Genomic DNA, 23,877 nt, shown 5'->3' on the forward strand with positions numbered 1-23,877 from the left:
CTCATAAATCTGTATCGAAGCCTCATTCGCACCCGCTTAGATTATGGGGCCGTTGTTTATCAGTCTGCAACTCAAAGTGCTTTAAAGTTGCTGGACCACGTGCACCATTTGGGCATCCGCATTTCTACGGGTACTTTTCGCACCAGCCCTGTAGAAAGCCTTTATGTTGATTCAAATGAGTGGTCGCTTCATCTGCAGAGAACTTATATGTCTTTTGTTTATTTCCTTAAGGTGAAAGCAGATAAAAAGCACCCCTCATACTCTACTATTAATGATCTGTCGAGCTCATTTCTGTTTCAAAACAGGCCTTCGATGAGGCAGCCCTTCTCAGTTCACCTGAAAAGTCTAGCCGAGGAAACTGGAGTTTCACTAGAACCCAGTTTAATAGCTCCTGTAGCATATCCGCCACCGTGGCAATGGCAGACTATAGACTGCGATGTGTCCTTTCTAGAAGTTACAAAACATGCGCCTATTGCCCATATCCGAACATACTTCCTGGAACTTCAACACAAATACACACGTCCTGAGTTCTTTACAGATGCTTCCAAGTCCAACTCCTCTGTGTCCTACGCTGCTGTCGGCCCATCCTTTTCGGATGCTGGCCCTCTACATCCAAGCACAAGTATCTTCACAGCAGAAGCTTACGCGATACTTGTGGCAGCTAAACACATCATACAACTACAAATACAAAAAGCAGTAATTTATACAGACTCCCTCAGTGTGGTAACGGCTCTGCACAGTCCTAAAAAACAAAAAACAAAAAACCGGTCCTTGTCTCACTTTACTCCATTTTGTGCACACTCTACACACTAAAACAACACGTTGTAGTGTGCTGGGTGCCAGGGCACCGTGAGATCCAAGGCAATGTGAGGGCGGATCAGCTTGCTGCATCCGTCCACAAAAGCACTGGCCCTACACCCATATTCATCCCGGCCCTTGATCTTAAGCCGTCTCTCAAACAAAACATCAGGGACTACTGGCAGAGCAAGTGGGATACACACACACAAAACAAACTACACATTATTAAGCCACACCTTGGTCATTGGCTGCCAGTATCAAAATCGCGTCATACAGAGGTTATACTAACGAGAATCAGGATAGGACACGACACACACATATCTTTTGTCTGGTGGCGATCCACCATTGTGTGACAGATGTGGTGAACCATTAACCGTCCTTCACGTGTTAATCCAGTGTAAACACCTAGAAACTATAAGAAAACAGCATTTTACATTACCCTACCGACAACATATACCTTTACACCCTGCAATGTTCGTTGGTAGGGAACCACTTTTTAGTCATAAATCATTGTTAGCGTTTTTAAAAGAAATTCGTAATTTTCATATCATATACCCGGGCATCCCGTAGCACGACCTCTCCAGGGAGATTTTTGCTGCGGTGGCTACACAGGAAAGCACTTGCCTCACGGCCCTTGCACGCAAGGGTATGAACCAGTGAGGCACTTGTGCTAATGCCATACATATACACCATCGTTTTTTATTATCACCAACTTTTGTTATCTATTCACACCACACACACCTTTCACGGCATGGTCGTGATTTTATTACTTATATGTTTTCATCCGCCTTGTCGCGAGAAATTTTATGGCCCTTATACTGCCGCTAATCACAATCACTGTCCACATTCCTTGTCGCATGAACTGGCGCTCTTTGGCCATCAAATGGCCCTTGCGCCAAAAAACACCATATATCATCATCATCAAAAGCCCACAGTGAGGCCGTCCGCCCCGGTGACGACTGCGGCGGCATAGACGCGACGGCGGCTGTCAGTTCTGACTTCGTCACGGGGCCGCACAAGGTCGGGCATTCGTCTTCTTCGAGACGTAGTAGGCTCTTGTATAACTCCTTCACTAGGGATGGTGTTGGGTAGGTCGTGTCAGGGTCCGGCTCACAGAAGGCCAACCTGAAGTGGTCGTAGAATGCCACGACAATTTCGGCCAGGTCCTCCGTGAGGGAGCCATCGGGGTGTTTCGCCTCAGTGATCTTGGTGGAGCCATTGCCACAGACGTCTATAAGGTTGAACTCCTTCGGCTCTTCTGACGCAGCCTGTGTGTCCCTGCGGTCTTCAAAGGGCGCTCTGAGCAGCCGGTCGTACTGCGTTTTTAAAGCGTCAAGGTAGTCCCGGATGCAGGAGGTGAGGGTGTTGGGGCTCTGAACAATGTGCACTCTGCGCAGAATTTCGTTCATTCTGGCAGTGTTGCACCTTTTCCTCTGCCTTCCCTCTTCTTGGAGGAGCGCTTTCCAGGATTCCTTCAGGTCGTCCCAGGATTCCGGAGTGATGCAGGGGGTGGCTTTTATTGACTCCTCGATCAATAGCTGAATCGCCCGGGTAGACTCGGGGTCAGTTAACAGTGCAGGGTCGAGGCGCCAGGACGCGTCGCCCAGTCTCGGGCAGGGCTTTCCTCTCACAGTTGTGGCCAGTGGGGCGTGATCGGACGCATTGTTTCATTCGACTGGTACCCAAAGTACGTCGCACGATGTCACCCCCGGCAGTAGCAAGTCGGGAATGTAAGCCCTGTCTAGACGGCTGGCGGTGGTTCGCGAAGATCGTGTCGGGCCAAACTTGGCATCGTGCAAGTACACTCCGGCGTCCGTGAGACGCAAGTGGCGGAGGGTCTTTTTCAGCTCTTTGGCGTGGTATGTAGAGCCTCCGCGCCCCGGGCCCCGAACGTCATGAGTCGAGTCAGCAACGCAGTTGAAGTCTCCCAAGATGACGTATGGGACAGGTTCCGTCAGGTTGTCATGAAGTTCCCGGAAGTAGGCGTTGGTGTCGGTCTTCGTGATGGGGGCGTACACATTCGCGAAGCGGAACTTTCGCCCGTCTATGAAGACATCCAAGATCAATGTGCGCCCGTTAGCCCCGAAAACGCAGTAAGATTTATGGCGGTATCGGCCCGTGACAAAGACAATGCCAACCCCACAGGACCGGGCGGCCGTCAAGGAGAAAAAGCCTTCAACTCGGCAGTCGCACTGGAAGTGGGCCACGTCAAGGGGAGACCGGAAGTTGGTCTCAAATCAAATTCAAATCAAATCAAAAATCTTTTACTTTCACCATTTCATACAAAGGTGAAAAAGGGAGAACTGGAGAAAAAGCCGATAGTTTTTCGGCTTGACAAAGCTCCGGTCCCCTAGGCATACAGTGGTGAAGTTTGTTTCAAAGCAATAGAAGAAAGCATGTTACAAAAAATAAAGCATTAAAGCAATAATAATATTTTAACTAAATATAAAATAGACATTGCGATGAAGGAAGAGAAATGTATAAATTAAAAACAACTATACAGCAACTACAAAGTACAACCGAGAAACACTTTTTTATAACATAGAAAATTACTATAACAGCAGCATGCTATCAACAACCGGTGGGATTTTTTTTTCTAATCCTATGTAGATGAGGCGTTACAGAAATAGGTCCAACATTTTAGTTTTGTTTAGCGGTAACACATCAACACTTTGTCTGTTGAAATGATTAAGTAGGGAAGGCAGTGTATGACAAGGCACTGTTGTCCATAATTTGTACGAGAAAAAGGAATTTGCCATGGGGCCTGAGGGCGAAATGAATATGTACTTTTGTTTTCTTGTAGATCAGCGAGGGTTAAAAATGAATTTAGCTTTTCTAGCATAGTACTCTAGTAGCATTGTAGAGTTTTCAGTTTCCAAATATCACCAGCTTTTAATATTTTAATTTGCCAAAAAAGCTCTTTCGCATGTTTGGAGAAAGAAACATTCGCAATAGCTCGAATTGCCTTCTTTTGAGGTGTTTCCAGCATCTGAATATATTGTGCGGTGGTGTTTCCCCATATGAGTGAGCAATAAGTGAGGTGTGAGTGAAAGAGAGCATGATAAATGAGGTGCCCAAGTTTATAGGGAAAGGTATTTCAATAGCGATTTAAAGTACCAATGTCTTTTCGCACTTTCGCACACACACTGTCAACACAAGCATTCCAGGACATATACTCGGTGAATATAACTCCGAGTGTTTTCATAGAGGACCTATTGGTAATCTTATATGGACCCAAAAGAAAGTTATCTGGTAATGTAGTAAAACTTCCTTGGGCACGAAAAATGACACATTTTGTTTTGGCTTCATTAAGAATCAAGCAGTTTGCCTTTGACCAGCGTTGAATTTTGTTACAGACAGTGCTAGCTATAGGCATTATTTCTTCTAAGTCTTTTACTGTAAAGAAAATTTGCAGTCATCTGCATAAGCGACAACCTTACACATATCACTAATTTCTACAATGTCAATAATGTAATAAAGAAAAAAATATCGGGCCAAGGATGCTACCTTGAGGCACACCCGCTGTTAGAGGTTTCGTTTGTGACCTATTTTTATTAATTTCAACAAACTGATGTCGACTTTTTAAATAAGATCGGATAAGTTCAAGCGTTATTCCTCGGAAGCCATATCTTTCTAGTTTCGTAAGCAACAGTTGGTGCTTGACTCTATCAAATGCTTTGCTAAAATCTAAGTATAACCCTAACGTTAGAAGCTTTTTTTCAATGTTCTGAAGAATAAGATCCTTTTGTATATTTATTGCACTTTCCGTAGACCGTCTTTTTCGAAAACCGTGCTGACACTCGGTTAGCAAGTTATGTTTCTGCAAAAAATTATCAATACGGACGCTGATAATTTTTTCGAGGCCCTTCGATAATATAGGAAGAATACAAGATGGTCTATAGTTGACAATATTGTTTTTATCACCCCCTTTATGTAAAACTGTTACTTGGGCTACTTGCATAATGCAAGGGAAAACTCCAGTCGACAAGGATGCGTTAAAAATGTGCGTTATAACAGGAGCGAGAAGGTCTATGGCATACTTAATTGGTCTGATTTCTAAATCGTCCATATCCCTACTGCGGCTATTTTCGCAGACATCAAAACGTTCCAATCACCTCAGAAGTGTTACTAGGCTTTAGAAATATAGACTCTCTTAACGAGGTTTGATGCAGTGTGGTCTGAATGCCGTGATCTACGCATCCCACTTTCACAAAGAAATCATTGAACAGGTCCGGAAATTCTGTGCCGCCTATAGAAATACCATCGATATTCAGTGTATCTATTCGTGTAGTGGCTGGCCTGCGATTTAGTGTATCGTTTATTTTTTTCCATACCTTGTTATTTCGGTGCATACAATCATTATTAAATATACGCGTGTAGTAGTCATTTTTTGTCTTTTCTTTTTCTTTGTTCAATTTATTTCTAAGTTGTGTACATTCTTTCCACTTTTACAAGTCCTTTGACTCGAAAAAACACTGGTAAAGTTTAGTTTTTGTTGATTTGTCTTATGAATTTTTTCGAAATCTAGGGCTTGCGTGATGGCTTTTAATTTCGGTAGCGCTGAATTGGAAATGAACACATCGACCTCCTGTAGAAACAGGAGGTCGATGTGTTCGTCTTTAGCGAAGGCCACTACCTGCCTTTGCTTCGCCTTATTGCGGAACCCACGGATGTTCCATGTTGCGAATTGGAGCGAAGCCATCGTCTAGGCTAAGGCGCGCAATAACAGAGCAGCGACCGAAAGAGGGAGCAGGCGCTGGCAGGTGCTCGGGCGAGGAGGGCCCCAGGGCTGCGAGGAAAGAGTAGGGGAGGCGTAATACAGGAGAAGGAGAGGAAGCGATGCATCGCGGCCGGCAAGGGTGCGGGTAAAATGAACTTAGTTCTTGGAGGCGAGGGCTTTCGGTGGTGGGGGCTCCCCTTTGGCCGAGCTGGCTGACTCGAGCTTCTTGGGTTTGGCATGGGGCGGAGCGTCGCTGTCGCTACTCCGTCCATCAGGCCCGGGTCGTCCTTGTCTTACCTCCTTATTGGCGGCCTTCTCGCACTCCCCTCGTTTATCGTCGTGGCCATGTCACCTGCGCGATCGCGAACGAGTTCGCTGCTCGCGGCCGGTTGTTATGTGGCCTGCTGTGGCGTCAGGTTTGCGAATTGGACGAAGTGCCTGGGGGGGGGGGTGCATTGGGGGCCGGTGTAGACTTGTCGCCTTTATGATCATCGGGCACGAAATAGAAGCCGCGGCTGACTATGGGCGCGTCCTCAAGGGCGGCGTCACGCGTGCCATCTCCCAGATCGCGGTTGGTCACCTGCGCTAATACGTTGGCAGGTGCCTTAAGGGTTGAAGGAGGGGCCTCACCCGGCTTGTTTTCTTCGGCGGTTGCTTTAAAAGCGGTAGCCTAACTTTGGCAATCTTCTTGGTCTGGTAGGTGGGGAAGCGGTGATGTGGGTGGCGATCGCGTTGGAACCGACTCGAAGTCACTAGACTCCATTTCCGATGTCTCTGAGTTGGCGTCGTCAACCCTTTCTTGCCTTTCTCATTCGTTTCCGGACGAGGTCTCCGTGCTGCTGCCAGTGGGCTGCTCTGTGTTGGTAATGGGAGCTCCGGGGGTGAGCCCTTTCTCGGTCATACGGCCTGCGGTTGTTGGTGTAAGAACTTGTAGTCGTGGGGAACCGGAAGCCCTAGATGAGGCAGGGCTGCTTAGGTTGCTGAGAGAAGGGGCAGAGTCAGACAACGAGGGGAAGCCGCGGGCGATTGACGCGTATAAGCGCCGCCGGATGCACTCTTTCGTTCCGTGTTGGCCGCCGCATCGTTTGCACACCTCAGCGCATCCTTCTGTTTCGTGCGCGAAGGCTCCGCAACGTTTGAAATACGGTGCTGAGCACGCGGAGGCCATGTCCCCGACTTCGCTGCACCGTGCGCACACTCGACGCATCCCACGATATTCAAACAATACGCGGTGTCCTGCAATTGTCAGAAAATTTGGCACCGGGTGGCACAATTCGATCTTCATGACTCGAACCCCGTTTAGTTTTGTTTGACGCGTGGCTAAGATAGCAAAAGTGATGCCCTTCACTTTGCCGTACTGGCTGAGAGCGTAACTGAGTATTTCGTCTGATAAATAGGCCGGGTATAAATGTAACCGGCGGCCCTACCGCTTCTACTGCTACTTTTACCCCGTTAACTTGGAAGCCCTCAGCTGCCAATAATTTCGTGGCTTGGCAAGAGTTGCCGGTGCATACCAAAAATTTAGCGCCCCCCATATGTTGGAGCACTAGAACGCTGTCCTCCCCTGCCGTTAATTCACTCGCGTCAATCAAGCCGATGACTGATATGTGGGGTTTAACGTCCCAAAACCACTATATGATCATGAGAGACGCCGCGTCAATCAAGCCATTGATTGAAACATCTCCATCTGGTGCTATGAACATAAAGCAATTCTCCCTCACCGAGAGGTCTGACGTTGACGCTATTCTGGTGGGCGTTGCCGCTGGCCGCCAGAGGGCGCGACTGGTAGAAGGACTGGTGCCGTGTAGACGAGCTGCACTCTGGTAGGACGCGGCTCAGTCGAGGCGGGTGCCGCGCAGGACTTGGTTGTAGCAGGTGGGCCGCAGAGCGACTCCGGGACGGCAGGCGTGAACCGGGGGGCCTTGCTCCTCCTCCTCCTGGCATGGGGTAGACGGGCTCCAGGCAGCAAGGCCTGAGATCCAGGGGCGGCAACCGCGCGTATGGCGCGACGATGCCACGAAGAGATTTTTGGAGACCGGAATACAAGGGCCGACGTGAGCGTGACGTGACCCCGGGTATCGCGCTAGGACTCAGAAGAAAACAGCTCACTCGACAATTTTATCTAGCCAAAAGGCCGAGAAGCGATGCGATTTGGTTGCACGTAAATAAAATCCATTCCTTCACACCTCGTATTCAGTTGTGGCCAAATGCCGGTCAAACAGTATCAAAGCAATTCCGACGTCCACCCATGCGAAACCAGAATTGTGCACCGACAGCGGCAGCGCTGGCTTCGCTGCGTTGCTTTTATTCTTTGTCGGCCTGAAATTGCTTGTTTCGCTTACAAACATGTTAAAAGTGAAACCTAATTTTTCCCAGAGGTCAAAGCCCCGGTTGCTTGCTTGCACGCGTACACTCGATTGCGCCCATGACGTCACACCAAATGCTTGCCGGCCAACATTATCAGGCATGTCACGAGAGATGCTACAGCACTTGTTTTAAAAACTGATGCAATGTCTACATGTCCAACTCGAGCACCAAAGCCTGGAAGGGAAAAATTGACTGTGTAAAATGCGACTACGTTACACATCCAACATGGCTTCTACGCTGGCTGCCCAAGCAATGCCTCTGCAACGGCGACCACAATCATCGGCAAAAAGGTGGTGCCTTTGGCTGCTTCAGTGCACTCATCGCATGCCTTGCAAGTTTCGACGCGGCGGAACACCGCACCGAAGTCGTCGAAGGTCCTGCGTGACAGGCAGACCCGGGAATGCGCGCGAAACGTCTACACCGTGCGTTGTGATGCCGGTGAATGAAGGGTCATGTGGCAGAGGGTGACGGAACGTGAGCGTGCGAAATGCCGCGGCGGTGTCGTTTAAGCGTTCAACCGGCCAGCAGGCTCTGCTTGTTGTGGTCAAAAACGTCCAGGTTTTGCTGATTCCGAGGTGTAGGAGTGCTAAGGTGGCGTGTACGAGGCGCTGGCGCGGCACTCCGTCCATCGCGCCGGACATGAGGCGACAGAAGGCAGACGTCAAGCTGTCGCGGAAATCAGTGGAGAAGTACTTTCGTCGAATTCCGCTGAGTAAGGCACGAGTAGACTCGCGACAGACCGTCTTCGAGAGACGGGTGAATGCAAAAATGCGACCGTGCGGCAACGTGCAGCCATATTTATGGATTATTTCGCCCCACTACGATAGCTTCCTCACTGCGCTCGCTGGTGTTACTTGTTCTTGTTGACCTTCACTTGTGGCTCACACCTACTTCGGAGAATTGGCTGGTTTGTTGTTCTGTTTCTTCGACTTCTACATATTCGGCTAAGTGAAGCTGTGAGGAGTGATGAGTGCGTACAGAGGCAAAGCACAGCAAAGCGCGCCCGGGGCGTGATCTCACGCGTCCAGGGTTCCACAGCGCTTCAGGCACGTGTGTGGTGCGTCCGTACGTCTTGTGCGAAATTTTTTTTGAACTTCCAGCAACTGGCAGTTTCATTCAGGTGAGCATGCGAAGATGTTTGTTTTATATAATGAGAGCCAATGACGGACGAGCTGGTATGAGATGACGTCCAGAAATGTAGTGTGTGATCAACAAACGCGTGATGCCCGCCGTGGGGATCTAGTGGCTATAAGGTACTCGGCTGCTGACCCGCAGGTGGCGGGATCGAATCCCGCCTGCTGCGGGTGCAATTCCGATGGTTGCATTTTTCGGATGCATTTCCGAAATGTTGTAGGCCCGCGTGCTTAGATTATGGTGCACGTTAAAGAGCCCCAGGTGGACTAAATTTCCGGAGCCCTCCACTACGGTGTCTCTCATAATCTTATGGCGCTTTTGGGACGTTAAACCCCACATATCATCATATTGTCACGCACCAAGTGCCGTAGAGATAAGACAGGATTAGCGGGGCAGAAAGACACGAGCGTGTATCTTCAAAACGAGGCGCTAACAACACTTCTTCTTCATTCTCTTTGCCGTTTTTGGCGCGCTTGGGCTTGCCGGCTCACAATTCTAGGTGGAATTATTCCCCCTCTCATTAGAGCATCGAATCGGTGCTCATACACACGGGGACAGCAGGGCCGATAAGGAAAAAAAAAAACAGAAAGAAACGGTACCTATGGTGCACAGTGCATAAGCAGGTGCAAAAAAATATGTCTGAGGTTGGTCATGAGAGAAAAAACCATTAACAGAGTTCACAGTTCGTTCGAGACCCAACTGACAATGTCAAAAAAAGAAAATGTTAGCTGCCCGGGAACAATAAGGCAAGCATCACCGCGTAATATGAGTTTTTAGGCGGACGACATGCACAATCTCTGTTCGTGGTGAGTGGCGTTGGGTCGTTGCCGAGCCTCCGTCTGGAACAACCTCGTAGTTGGCCTCGTTCAACCGCCGTGATACTTTGTAGGGTCCGAAGTACTTGCTGAGGAGTTTTTGCTCAGACCTCACCGTCTAGCAGGAGTCCGAACCCACACTTGGTCGCCAGGTTGATAGGGGACTTGTCCATGGTGGATAATGTATCTTCGGGTGTCTTCACATTGCTGCGATCTTATGTGCAGTGTTGCGTTTGGCCCAGCGATTCGTCTGGGCAGAAGCCATTGTGCGCAAGCAGGTGTACTCCATCGGCGTCGAGTCTGACAGACGCTGTCGAAGATTTCGGCAATTACCCAGACAATGTGGCATGGAAAGGCGAGTTCCTGACTTTTAAATGTGGACCCTTTCGTCGTCCCCTAAACCGTGTCCCCTAAACCGTCGCTCTGAACCATGTAACGGTTCAACCACCACGCTCGTGGCTTGTTTAACCACTAACCCTTCTTTGCTGTGAATATGTGTAGATAGTGCCATAAACCTGTTTATGTTTTACATCCTCTTCTTGTCAGCGTTCATTTCCTCCACCCGGTTACACCACGCTACCACAAGAGACCGGGTAGACCCCCATTCGCAACAACTGGTGGCAACGGTGGGATGCCATCATCAGCATCTCCCTCCTTCACCCTTAACAAGTGGTGGCAGCGGTGGGATGCCATCAGCGACCTTCTTCCTTCCGACCCTTAACAACTGGTGGCAGCGGTGGGATGCCATCAGCGACCTTCCTTCCGACCCTTAACAACTGGTGGCAGCGGTGGGATGCCATCAGCAACTTCCTCTTCTTGTCAGCGTTCGTTTCCTCCACCCGGTTACACCACGCTACCACAAGAGACCGGGTAGACCCCCATTCGCAACAACTGGTTGGCAACGGTGAGATGGACTTCACGACATGGTGCTGTGCTGTGGTGAGTGCTTGATGCTTGCTTTACTTTCCAGGCTTCACTTTGTGAGTGTGAGTTGATTAGAAGCTGGATTGTGTGCGAGTTAGGGAGATCACCTATTTGTGTTTTAGAGAGATCCCCTACATTTGTGTGAGACGCAGGACCAAAGTACAACGACAATCATGGAGGTGAAGACACCGCTAAAAGATGGTCTTTTGTACATTTGTGAAGACCTTGGTATTAAGATTAAGGAAGGAATGGGCAGGTCAGAAATTTTAAAGCTAATTTTGGAAAGCGCCAGTGGGGTGGATATTGGGTGCGTGTTAAATGCTTTCAAAAGGTTGGCAGAACAAAAACAGAAAATGGAGGAGCGAGGGAGAGAACGGGAAAGAGAAGAAAAGAAAAAAAAGATAGAAAGGAAAGAAAAGAAAACGAAAGAAGGGACAGTAAACAGTGTGATAAAGCACGCGACTTGGAGATTAAACTTCTGGAACGTAAAATTAAGGCAATGCGGCGGATTATTCAGCCATTCGCAAGTGTAGCGCACGAGAAGTGCGATGATCAAATAAGCGAGGTGCAGCCAAGAGCTTTAGAGAAGGCTAGCACATTTAAGGACAGCAGCAGGTTCGATGAAGAACCAAATTTGAGTGATGCTTAAGATCCTGCGCTGCGTAGAGAAGCCGACGAAGGCCAGAGCGAATGCGACGAGGTGCTGTGCCGGTTTAATACTAGCGAGACAGCTTGAATAGTGGTAGACAGGCTGGTACAGACCTCAACTGTGTTTGTGCCGACGGTGGATCATGCAGACAATGTGGAAGTAGTCAAGGACACCGGAGAAGGCTCAGGCGAAGCAGCGACAGTAGAGAATGGTATCGGTGCAGCTGCAGACAGCTCTCAGAAAGGCAAGCAAGATTTTTCGAAGGGAAGCGGCTGCACTGTTTCTAAGAGCGTCAAGCTGTCCACCAGTCTAGAGTGTGACATAGGTGATTTTTTCTAAAATCATTTAGACAGCGCTGCGTCGACAGCTGACGAGTGCAGTGAGAGTGTTAGCGACCTTGAGCTGCGAGCGGTAGGCTCAGAGATGAGTTGCAAGAAACGGCACAGACGCAATAGACGTCAGAAAGCCACGAGAGAGAAAAAAAGTACTGCGTGGGTAAAAGAAGACGCAAAACCTTTTAACGTAACAAGTAGGACTAGGAGCTTTGCATCGGCGTTAAAGCCATTTTCATACGTCCAGGCCGCCGAACGAAAAGAAAAAGAACAGCAGGTTCTTCGCGAATAGAATCGCGTGGAGAGCCCCAGTCCTACCATTGCTCTATCCAAGGAACGTTTCAGGGCGCGCGCGAGTACAGGGTTAACACATGCGAGTCGGCCCGACATGGCAATAATGCCAAGCAATCGAACTGCCGAAGTGCTATGGAAGGTAGTGCAGAAGCGCTCTTAGGTTGCAAATCCAACGATGACGCAACCAGAGGCTCACTTTCTAGAAGTGGGGAAAAAGTCGGTCGCGAACGCCGCAACACAAGAGGTCGCAAACGTCGCCGTAGAAGAGTGAAGCGTGCGCCCGCGACGAAGCAATGGGAATACAGAGGTGGCAGGCAGCCGGACGAAAGAAAGAAGGGTAGCTCATCGGCCAGTTCGGCGAAGAGTCCTTTGTGGCGGGAAGTAAGGTGCTAGCGGCGAAAGAGTAGGCCACAGCACGCATCTTCGCGACGGAATGTAAGCAGGAGATTTAGAGCTTTGTGGGGACAAGGGTGTCGAAGGGGTCCTACAAGAAAAGCCACAGTAGCTAAACGCCGCACGGGAGTGAGCCCAAAGAGGACATCGCCACTCTTTTCCATGCGTTGCTCGAGTCCCCTCCGCCCAGCTGACCGAAGCCCGCCGAAGTGGCGAATGAGGCGTAACGCTGAAGTTCAGCTGGAAGCACGTGCTCGTTGTAGACTCGGGCGTTCCCAAAATCCACCAAGACCACGACCGCCACGTGTGCGATTGAAGTGAGGGCTGACTGTAAGCTGGAGAGTCGGACAAAGGATTTTTTAGAAGCATGTTTGTTTGCTTATTTTTGGTTTCAATGTAGTTTTCCTGTGCCGTCTCCACAGCTTGTTTGTTTAGTTGGTTTTTCACTCCAATTATTTTTTGTAAACTTTGTGAGGGCTTTGAGCTAAATTGTTAAAAGTTATGCGAAAGCAGTGGCCCGCGTTGGTCAACTGACTACTTCTAATCAGTTTTTCTTAGAGAAAAAAAATCGCAATTGAAGTTTGGTACGCCCGCTAAATTTGAAAGAGTGGCGGCTATATGTTACAGCGATATGACGTATGATTAGGTGTGTGTTGGTATATTAGCTTTCTTTGAATGAGAGTATGATGTCGTGCTAGGACGCAGAGCAAAGTTCTGTGCGTTCTTTAAAGACAGGGGCTGACATGAGGCTGCATTCAGTTAATGAGCATGCTAATAAGTGAGGGTAATTTGCTTTTGTTATTCTAGTGAGTGCTCATAGTTCGAGTGATCTCTTGAGCTGATGAGAGTAGCGTTCACCAAATTTTGAGGCTGGAGATATATTTCTAGGGTTTATAAAAACGCAATCTGATCTGTTGTGAGTGAGTTTTCGTTGGCGTCAGCGTGTACTCCAAGTAGGCACTCACGAATACGTTTTAAGCTTGTAATAAGAGAATAGAAAATGCGCCCAGATACCTTTGTATGTTAAGGCTACATTTGTGTGGAATTTAAGTAGCGGTGTTTCATTAAGTTAATGATAAATTAGCAGATGTTAGTTACAACTTAGTAGTGCGGATGGTAGGAAAAAGCTAGTCTTGAAGGAGTGTGATTACGGTTATATGTGGCCAAAGTGCGTTTGCTTTGTGTGCTTTTTCCACACGCCAATTTGTTCCATCTTTGGTAAGCTTCTACACGTCCATGATTGTTGTAACTTTGGCGGCACCAAATGTTCTCAAAACTTTAGCGTACAGGTTTCTCTTTTTGTGTTGAGAAGCCTGGAGGGTTTTAAGTGGGTCCAATGTGCTTGACTGCAGCATGGTATTGTGTTGTGTGGTTAGCCTTGCTGTTGTCGATCACTGTGAGCTGGTTTGGGAGTTGATTACGAGTTCGCAGCTGGAGGGCCATAGCCAGGACATCATCCTCGTCACCAGCCATTCTCGTCGTGCCCAGCGGTTGGGAGCGCTGGCCAGCTGAGATTTCTCGGGCGGCGGAAGAGCTGTGGCGTTTGGCCCGGCGATTCGTCTGGGTAGACGCCATCGTGGGTAAGCCGGTCTACTGGGGAGGCTCTCAACTCCATCGGCACCCAGTCTGCCAGACGCTGTCGAAGATTTCGGCAATTACCCAGACAATGTGGCATGCAAAGGCGAGTTCCTGACTTTTAAATGCGGACCCTTTCGTCGTCCCCTCAAGCAGCAGCGGTGGCTGATGACCTCGGCGACTCATCGGGCGACGGGGAAGCTGTTGTGACCGGCACCAGAGCTGACGGGGCAGCAGCGCTATTTTAATCCTCAATCAAGTAGCCGACCGACCGGCTGCCTATGGTCATCAGGTATTGTCCCTGCTAGCCGGAGGATTAGACGTCCTGTCGCCACGACGCCGTAAACCGTTCGAGAGAGGACAACAAAGACAGCATCTTCCTTGGAAGAGACCGTGGCGGCCGCCGCAAATCGCCCCGCAAACAGAGTGAATAGATCGGCGGACCCTGTGATGTATGCTGTCAGGATCTTGGGACCTCTCGACTAGCGGCACACACACGATGAGGAAGAGCCCCACTGGCGTCACCTTGCAGTGCAGTGTTCACGACTCAATATTGGACGTTCACGTGGACCGTGCATGCTCGTCCCCCTCACCTGTTTGTGTGTGTGATTGGTGTTCTACTCGGAGAGGAGGAGCCCATCAGGGCTTAAAACGACGCCGCAGAGTGCTGGACGTCGCTCTGAACCTTGTAACGGTTCAACCACCACGCTCGTGGTTTGCTAAACTACTAACCCTTATTTGCTGTAAATATGTGTAGATAGTGCCATAAACCTGTTTATTTTTTGTATCCTCTTCATGTGAGCAATCATTTCCTCCACCCCACCCGGTTACACCACGCTACCACAAGAGACCGGGTAGACCCCCATTCGTAACAACTGGTGGCAACGGTGGGATGCCATAATCAGCATTTTCCTCCTTCACCCTTAACAACTGGTGGCAGCGGTGGGATGCCATCAGATACCTTCTTCCTTCCGACCCTTAAAAACTGGTGGCAGCGGTAGGATGTCATCAGCGATCTTCCTTCCGAGCCTTAACAACTGGTAGCAGCGGTGGGATGCCATCAGCAACTTCCTCTTCTTGTGAGCGTTCGTTTCCTCCACCCGGTTACACCACGCTACCACAAGAGACCGGGTAGACCCCCATTCGCAACGGCACGCGAGCTTATTGACGTGCTTCCTCTGCACGCTGAATGTAATCGTCGACATCGGGAGTTAGTACCTCTTGCTGGTCGATGTCACAAGGAATCATAGCGTGTAGCATGGTTTGCACGTCTCGACCGTAAACGAGGCGGAATGGTGCGAACCTTGTGGTTTCCTGCGTTGCGGTGTTGTACGCAAACTTTAGGTATGGATGTATTTCGTGCCATGTTTTATGCTGCACATCCACTTACATAGAAATCATGTCCGCCAGTGTTTTGTTCAGCCTTTATATTAAGCCGTTACTCTGGGGGTGGTATGCTGTTGTCTTGCGGTGGTTCGTGTAACTGAGCTTGAAGATGTGGTCCAACAGTTTTGCCGTAAACGCTGTCCCTCGGTCAGTGATGATGAATGGCGGGGCACCGTGATGAAGCACAATGTGGTGCCTGAAAAACTGGGCGACTTCAGATGCTGTACCGCGTGGCAATGGCTTCGTTTCAGCGTAATGCGTCAAGTAATCAGTTGCGACGATGATCCACTTGTTTCCGGAGTGAGACAAAGGAAACGTTCCAAGGAGGTCCATTCCAACTTGGTTAAACTGCGTACGCAGGTGATCGATGGGTTGTAAGAGGCCTGCAGGCTTTGCAGGTGGTGACTTGCGACGCTGGGATTCGCAGCATTCTTTCACGCAGCGTTTGATAAAAGCTGCGACTTTTGGTCAGAAATATAGCTGTCGAACGCGGTCGAGCGTCCGTGAGTATCCCAGATGGCCGCATGTTGGCTCATCGTGACAGGCTAACAGGATGTCATCACAAAGGTCTTGAGGGACGACTAGAAGGTAAGATCTGCTGCCGGTACCGGTGTTTTTTTTTGTATATTATGCCGTGTCGTAAGGAAAATGACGGCCACGTACGGGAAAGTTGTCAAGGAACCGACACGGTGCTGCCTTCTAAATGGTCGATGATGGGCCTTAACTCGGGGTCCGCTCGTTGCTTACTGAGGAGGTCTGCCCCACTGAGAGTCCCCAGGAAGGCACTGTCGTCTTCTACAGCTGTATGGTCGGATTCTAAAGGTGCTCGTGATAGCGTGTCGGCGTCTTCATGCTTTCTACCCGACTTGTAGACGATGGTGACATCAAACTCCTGAAGTCGCAGACTCCATCGTGCTAATCGCCCAAAGTGGTCTCGGAGGTTAGCCAACCAACATAAAGCGTGGTGATCAGTCACAACTTTGAATAGGCGCCCATAGAGATAAGGCCTGAACTTTGTAATCACCCATATAACCGCGAGACATTCCTTCTCTGACGTTGAATAGTTGGTTGCGGTACGTGATAGAGTGCGGCTCGCGTAGGCAATCACGCGTTCGATCCCATCTTTTGTATGTACCAGGATAGCTCTGAGACCAATGTTGCTTGCGTCAGTGCACACCTCAGTGCCAGAGTCCTCATCAAAATGACCGGGTACAGGAGGTGATGACAATCGACGTTGCAGTGCCGCAAAGGCATTCGCTTGTTCGTCAGTCCACTGAAATGGGGTGTGGTCCCGCGTTAGTCTGATGAGAGGCTCCGCAACCTTAGAGAAGTTTACAATAAGTGCAGAGTCCTAGAAATCACCGAAGACTTTTTTGTCTGTCGGAGCTGGAAAAGCAGCCACAGCAGCAGTCTTCTCGGTATTGGGCCGAATGCCTGCAGCACTCACAACGTGGCCCAAGAACTTCAGTTCATTGTAGCCGAAATGGCACTTCTCAGGCTTGAGGGTAAGGTCAGCGGATTGTATGGCGTTAAAAACACTCCGAAATTGACGAAGGTGCTCGTCAAACGTTTTTGAAAAGACAACGACATCATCTAGATAGACGAGGCAACTTTTCCACTTGAGTTCAGCGAGAACGTTATCAATGATTCGTTGGAATGTGGCCGGAACGGAACAGAGGGCAAACGGGAGCACTCGAAATTCATACAGGTCGTCTGGAGTTACATAAGCCGTTTTTCGAGGTCCCGTTCATCGACTTCAATTTGCCAATAACCACTTTTGAGGTCGACTGAGGAAAAGTACTTTGCTCGCCTCAGCCTGTCAAGAAAATCGTCCACTCGAGGGATTGGGTACACGTCTTTCTTTGTGACGTTATTCAGCTTCCTATAATCGACACAAAAGACAAAAGCGAAGTGTACTATTCTTCTTTTTTACAAGGACCACTGGCGATGACCAAGGGCTGCTTGATGGCTGTATTACACCGTCTTGAAGCATTTCCTTCACTTGCTTATGAATCGCGCGTCACTCGGTTGGTGAAACGCGGTAAGGCTGTTGCTGTATAGAATGCGCGTCACCGTAGGTGGTATTGCAGTGTTTGGTAATCGATGTTTGACGGATTCTCGATAAACGTGCTAAACAGGCGTGGAATTCCATCAATAGGTCGTTAAGCTTTCGTTTGTTTTCGTCTGAAAGCGTTGGATTTATATCGACGCTCCAGAGAGGTGCTTCGGCATTATCGGTTGCCTCGGAAGCAAAACTCAGTCACATTGGTTACTGGGTAGGCATAGCCAATGACAGTACCATGGAAAAGGTGTCGGTGCTCGTAGCTGAAGTTCGTAACAAGTACCTCGCAGTGGCCAGCCTGTAGGTCTACTAGGCTTCGTGCTACGCAGAGACCTTGGTAAAAGTGTGGGGATCGATTGCTGTCCGCCACCATTTCACCGTGTGCTGATTTGTTACACGACACTTGAACCATAACACTTAAGCGTGGTGGTACCGTCACAGCATCGTCAATTACCCGTACAAAATACTCGATCGTGGCTGGTATTATGCTCTGGTGTGGCGCTTTTTGTCGAGAACGTGACGAGGCGTTGTCGAATATCGATGATAGCAGCGTGCTCCCTCAGGAAGTCCATGCCAATAATCAGGTCTCGAGAACACTGACGGAGAACTCTCAAGCTGACAACGCAGGTAGAACCACGAATCTGTATTCGTGCTGTGCAAACGCCGAGTGGCATGACGATGTGCCCGCCAGCAGTACGATTTGGCCTGATGTTCCAAGGCATCTTCACTTTTTTAGGAGAGCAGCCTGTTTTGCACTTATTATAGAAAAATCTGCACCCGTGTCAACTAAAGCACTGACTTTGCGACCGTCGAGCAGCACTGGAATGTCCAATGAAATCTTTGCGGAACCAGCTGGTGTTGTCGTCGTCAGGGAATCGTCAGTTTGCGGAAGCGTCGGTAGGAGGCCTTGAGCTTGTCCAGTATAAGCGGCCTCGCCCCCGAATGTGGCTGTGGTTAGTCTTCCCAGGCGTGGACTGGGTGACCAACTCTGCGCCACGTTCGAATAGGTGCGGCGATTAGGAGAAAATCGCCGCGGTGACGGGGAATGTGACTAGTGCAAGGATGACGAAGTTCCACACTGTTGAGCCACATACTCTTCAGTTTCAGGGAGCCGCTGACCGAACCTGGGTGGTGGTGAGTTCGTCGAAAATCCACGTAGTCCAAGTTGTCGGTAAGGTCACTGTTGGTACAGGTGCCCAGCTTCACCACAGTGGAAACACAGAGGACGTCGATATGGCGCACGCCACACGTATGACTTCCGCGAGATCAGGCGAGGTGCGCTGTAATATGGCCGCGCTTTGACCGTCTGCAGCGTGGCTGGGGCCACAGTGGGATGCGGAATCGCAGGTGTGACAGGTTGCTTAAAGCTTGACAAGCGGGGAAAGTCTTCGACAAGCGGGAAACATCACCGGGTGGTTGATAACCCCGCATGCAAGGCGGTTCTCTTAAGGCATGCTGGACTTCATCTCGCACAAGGCTGGACAACGAGAAAGTAGTCGGCTGCGAGGACACTGACAGCTTCTGGAGTTTTTCGCGGATTACGGAACGTATGAGCTCTCAGAAGAAATCCATTTGGCCACCTGAAAGCTCCTAAGTAGTCTGTAGTTGAAGCGTTGACGTGCCGTTCGTATGACGGGGCCCTGTGCCTAAGAGTGCTTTCTATGATGACGGCTTCAGTGAGAAATTCTCACACAGTCATGGGTGGACTGCGTACAAGCCCACAGAAAAGCTGCTCTTTCACCCCGCGCATGAGGTACCGTACCTTCTTTTCTTCTGGCATGCCGGGGTCAGCTCGGTGAAAAAGGCGCGTCATTTCTTCGACATACCTCGCAACCCCTTCGTTCGGCAGTTGTATGCGGGACTGCAGATCGCGCTCAGCTCTCTCCCAACGGGCAGGGCTGGCATATGTCCCAAGAAATCGGCGTTTGAAGTCTTCCCATGATGTAAGAATACCTGCATGGTTCTCATACCATACACGCGCGCCGTCAAAAAGACTGAAATAGACGTGCCGCAGTTTGGTCGCGGGCTGCCATGTTGTTTGCGAGCAGTCCAAACTCAGGGGATAGCCCTTAGATTTTTCTGCTGGCGTGATGCACAGAAGTGACCCCCGGTACGACACTTGTGTTCCTGCTATGTGGTGGGGTACGGCGCATAGATTATCCAGCACGTCCACCAGTTTGTCACGCACCAACAGCCGTAGAGCAAGACAGGAACAGCGGGGCAGAAAGACACGAGCGTGTATCTTCAAAACGAGGCGCTAACCACACTTCTTCTTCATTCTCTTTGCCCCTTTTTGGCTCGCTGGGATTGCCGGCTCACAACTCTAGGTGGCAATATCATCATCAACAAGGCGATGGCCGAGGGCGCCAGCGAGATAGCTGCAGGACTGCGTGGCAACGAGCAGGTCAGTTGACACACGAAAAGCAAATCGGGGCTTTGCCGCTCAACCGTGTTGCAGGTGTGTGCGCGGTGGGTCGTGTGGCGTTCTTTGCGATTTTATTTTTGTGATGGGGAATAGTGTAGATGTGAAGACGTGGCGAGAGCACGTGTCTTCAGGTTAACACGCCTCGTGAAGACGTGAACTAAATATGCTTTTGCTATCACTGCTACTGTGAACACAAACACCAACTCCTATTAGAAGCTGTTTTATCTATTTTTACCCAGAATTGGCAAATTCCAAATGCTGAAATAGCTTGGCACATACACACTTCTACCTTTCCTCTGAAAATGGTTATACTAAATTACTCATTAGCTTTATGAATGAGTAGAGATGTTAAAAAAACTCGGAGTATGTACGTATGAACATAAAAACAAAAAGTCGGGTCTCTCCGATTGTGAAATTTCCACGAAAACGTTTATTTTCCCAGAGCAATCGTAAATGTGAATGAACACAGCTAGCGCACTCCCCTGGAACGCGGGCGAGCGGCCGCGAATACCACGTCAGCCGGGGCGGCGTGACGCCAAAGCATCGCGCATTCGCCGCACCCTCGCGGTTTACCCCGTTATCCTTGGTAAATCAGGACACTTTCTTTTATTGAGAATAATGTAAAACTCACCCCCGTAGGGGTGAGTGGGCCAATCCCGGAGGTAGTGCAATACCCGGCCAAACCGTGGCAGAGGTGAAGCAAGCTTCAAGCACTCCGCCGAATCACAAAAATAAGTTTAATATCTTTGATCACTGTAGTGGGAAATTCGCAAGGCAATGACTAGTAGGACCATAGCTCAGTGCGAGCCGCGAGCGCGTGCACGAGCTGTAGACGCTGGACTGCCCGAGCATTTGTTTCCGTACCGGCTGTCTGCCTATTACCTGGCGTCGCTATTAAACCCCCTTGCAAAGTGGTGGAAGTGTGCTGGGTACGCAAACCTGGAACTTCGGAGCCGGAAGCTGCCCACTGTATCAGCAATGCCTGATCAGACGACCGAGCAAGGCACCACCCAGCAAAGCACGGCCCAATCTCAACTGGTCATCGTGCCTACCACTCTGTGCCAACGAGATCCGCCCTTCTTCAGTGGCACCGAGGACCAAGATGTGGCGAACTGGTTGGAGCTGTTTGAAAAGGTGAGCGCCGCCAACAAGTGGGACGACCCCTCGAAATTGGAGTATGTCCCATTTTATCACAAAGACGTCGCCAGCCTGTGGTTCACAAACCACCGTACTGAATTTATCACTTGGGCAGGTTTCAAGACCACCCTCGCAGCTGTGTTCGATCGCCCCGCAGTGCGCAAGCTGCGTGCTGAACAGCGCCTACGCGGACGTGCACAAAGGCAGGGCAAAAACGTCACTAGCTATATTGAAGATGTAATCGATTTATGCCGGCGCTTTAACCCTGAGATGACCGAACATGACAAAATCAGGCATATCTTGAAAGGCATAGACGATGATGCTTATGAAATGTTGCTGGCAAAGGGCCCAATACCGTATCCGAACTTGTGACCTTGTGCCAGAGCTTGGAAGAGATTCGGAAACAACGTGCAGCAGTTCGGAGGTCGACGACAGCAGACGACTCTCTCGCTGCCCTGGCCGTCGGTGGTGACAGCTCCCTGCTGGAGCAGATAAAAGAATATGTACGCGAAGAGGTCGCATGACAGCTTTCGTGTCTCTCGTATCTGCCGACCACCGAAGCACCAACGAACCGCCTAACGACGACAATCAGACAGGCAATTCAGGAGCAGGTCTCCGAGGCGTTGCCATTACCTACGCCTGCCTCTCCACCAACGACTGTTGCCGCGCCACTGACTTATGTGGCCGTCGCGGCAATGCCTCCATCTCGTCTGCCAATGTATACGCCACAACCTGTGCGACCGTCCACCGCACCGTTTCCAGCTACACAGCAGCACGTCGGAAATCCTTGGCGCACTGCTGACAACCGGCCCATATGTTACTTTTGCGGAATTCCAGGTCACGTTGCACGTCTATGTCGTCGGCGCTTCACAGTTAACGCACCAAGATATCCTGACTATTCGTTTCGGCCTCCATACCACGCGCCTCACGTATCACCTGAAGTTCACGAACGCGATGCGCAAACTGCTTTCGGCGCCCGAACATTTGCTTCTAGACGTTCTACTTCCCGCTCGCCTTCACCTTCAACAAGTCGTCATTCTGTATCACCTATCCGTCGAGGACCCACCCCCATTGAGACGGAAAACTAACTGCCGCAGCACCGGAGGCACGAGCTGCGTCATCGTCTAATCGTTTAAGTCCTCGCCTGTCTCCCGCCAATCTTATCGATGTAATATTAATAATAATAATAATAATGACTTTATTTCGCATCAAGGATACATGATGCAGGAGACCTGCAGAAAAAGCTGGCGTGATGCCAGCTTGACAAGGCCGCAGGCCCCCCTTCCCCCTCCCCGAACACATCGCAGCAGCGGTAACACTTTCATAAAAACATTCGGGATCATACGCGTAAAATAAACAGGTCTATGACAAGAAAAAACTGATCACTGTACATGTGCGATAAAACGAAACGTCTAATGCTTAAACAACAACAACAAAAAATCTATTTCAAAAGATGCAAAAAATGTTGTCGTATTTGCCTTCAAAAAAGGAAGCATTTGCGTAATACATCCGAGCGAAGCATACAAACATGTATACGACAAAAATGAGCAATCAACACTGTACAGGTGTAACATATTGGTACATATAATGCTATAAACAGTTTCGCAATGTGAAATACAGGCGCATTTGCCTTGCAAAACACAGAAAAAAGCATCATAAAAAGAAATATGCCTAATTTATTGCTTTGGCAACACCACAAATGCATAATCACTTCCTAAAACAGAAAAAACAAACAAGACACCAAGAAACATATCGTGAAAAAACACAAAGCAGTATTCAAAATACACGTCAACAAAAACAAAATACAAAAATACATTACATGCACAAGTGTTCGTACAAGATGTACGAACACTCGCACTCATCGATACTGGTGCCGCGATATCTGTGATTAGTCAAAACCTCTGCCGCTCTCTTTGTAAAGTGGCGATGCTTTCTCGCGTGGTTTCTCTTAGTACTGCGAGCGCCCAACAAATTGAGCCCATAGCGGCATGTACAGCAAAAATGTTTATTCGAGACGTGTTGTACACCATTGAATTTCACGTGTTGGCTTCATGTTCCCACGATGTCATCCTAGCATGGGATTCCTTATCACGTCGCTTCATGTTCCCACGATGTCATCCTAGGATGGGATTTCTTATCACGTCATCACGCCGTCGTGGACTGCGCTCGGGCCGAAGTGGAGTTGTTACCGTTTCGTGATGCGCCTTCTGTTGATGCGGCCGTATCTAGTGTGGCTAACCTTGTCGTCGCGACGGACATAAACCTTCCTCCTTTCAGCGCCCAGTTTGTCTCTGCCTGCTGTGCTTCACTTTGTGACGCTACTGTCCTATTCACGCCATCTTACATCTTCGGTAGCCGCCACCACACATCGCTGCTATTCGCCGTTTTTGAGCTTTGTCAAGACACTACCGGCATATTTATTTCCAATCCCAACTCTTGCCCCCTCAGTTTGCGCCGCAACGAGACGCTCGGGCTTATTCAGCTTATCGATGAAGGTACTATCGTGCCTGCCGATTTCTTCGACACCAAGCCGAATATGAAGCTGAACGCGTTGGTTCCTCACTTTGCCTCGAACAGCGTGTCTACCGATGCATTTCATCGTTCTATAGACAGCCATCTCGCCCCGGCTCAACGAGAGCAGCTTGTTACCCTGCTGCACGAATTCAAGCATTCGTTTTATTCCCCAAGCGGTGCTAGAAAGAACGAACACCATTGTGCACACTGTTGACACAGGAAAGAGTACTCCTTTGGGCCAACGCCCTTATCGTGTGTCACCAGCGGAGCGTCAGGTAATTGCAGAACAAGTAGACGACATGCCACAGCATGGAGTCATCAAGCCTTCTTGTAGTCCTTGGTCTTCCCCAGT

At 49.5% G+C, this 23,877-nt stretch overlaps 1 pseudogene; it reads right to left on the reverse strand.

The window, feature by feature from the left end:
- Positions 1–20,514: 20,514 nt before the first annotated feature.
- LOC119168781 (U2 spliceosomal RNA) lies at positions 20,515–20,641 on the reverse strand (annotated as a pseudogene).
- Positions 20,642–23,877: the final 3,236 nt, after the last annotated feature.

The sequence above is a fragment of the Rhipicephalus microplus genome, chromosome 6 (assembly GCF_043290135.1).
Source record: "Rhipicephalus microplus isolate Deutch F79 chromosome 6, USDA_Rmic, whole genome shotgun sequence".
NCBI lineage: Eukaryota > Metazoa > Arthropoda > Arachnida > Ixodida > Ixodidae > Rhipicephalus > Rhipicephalus microplus.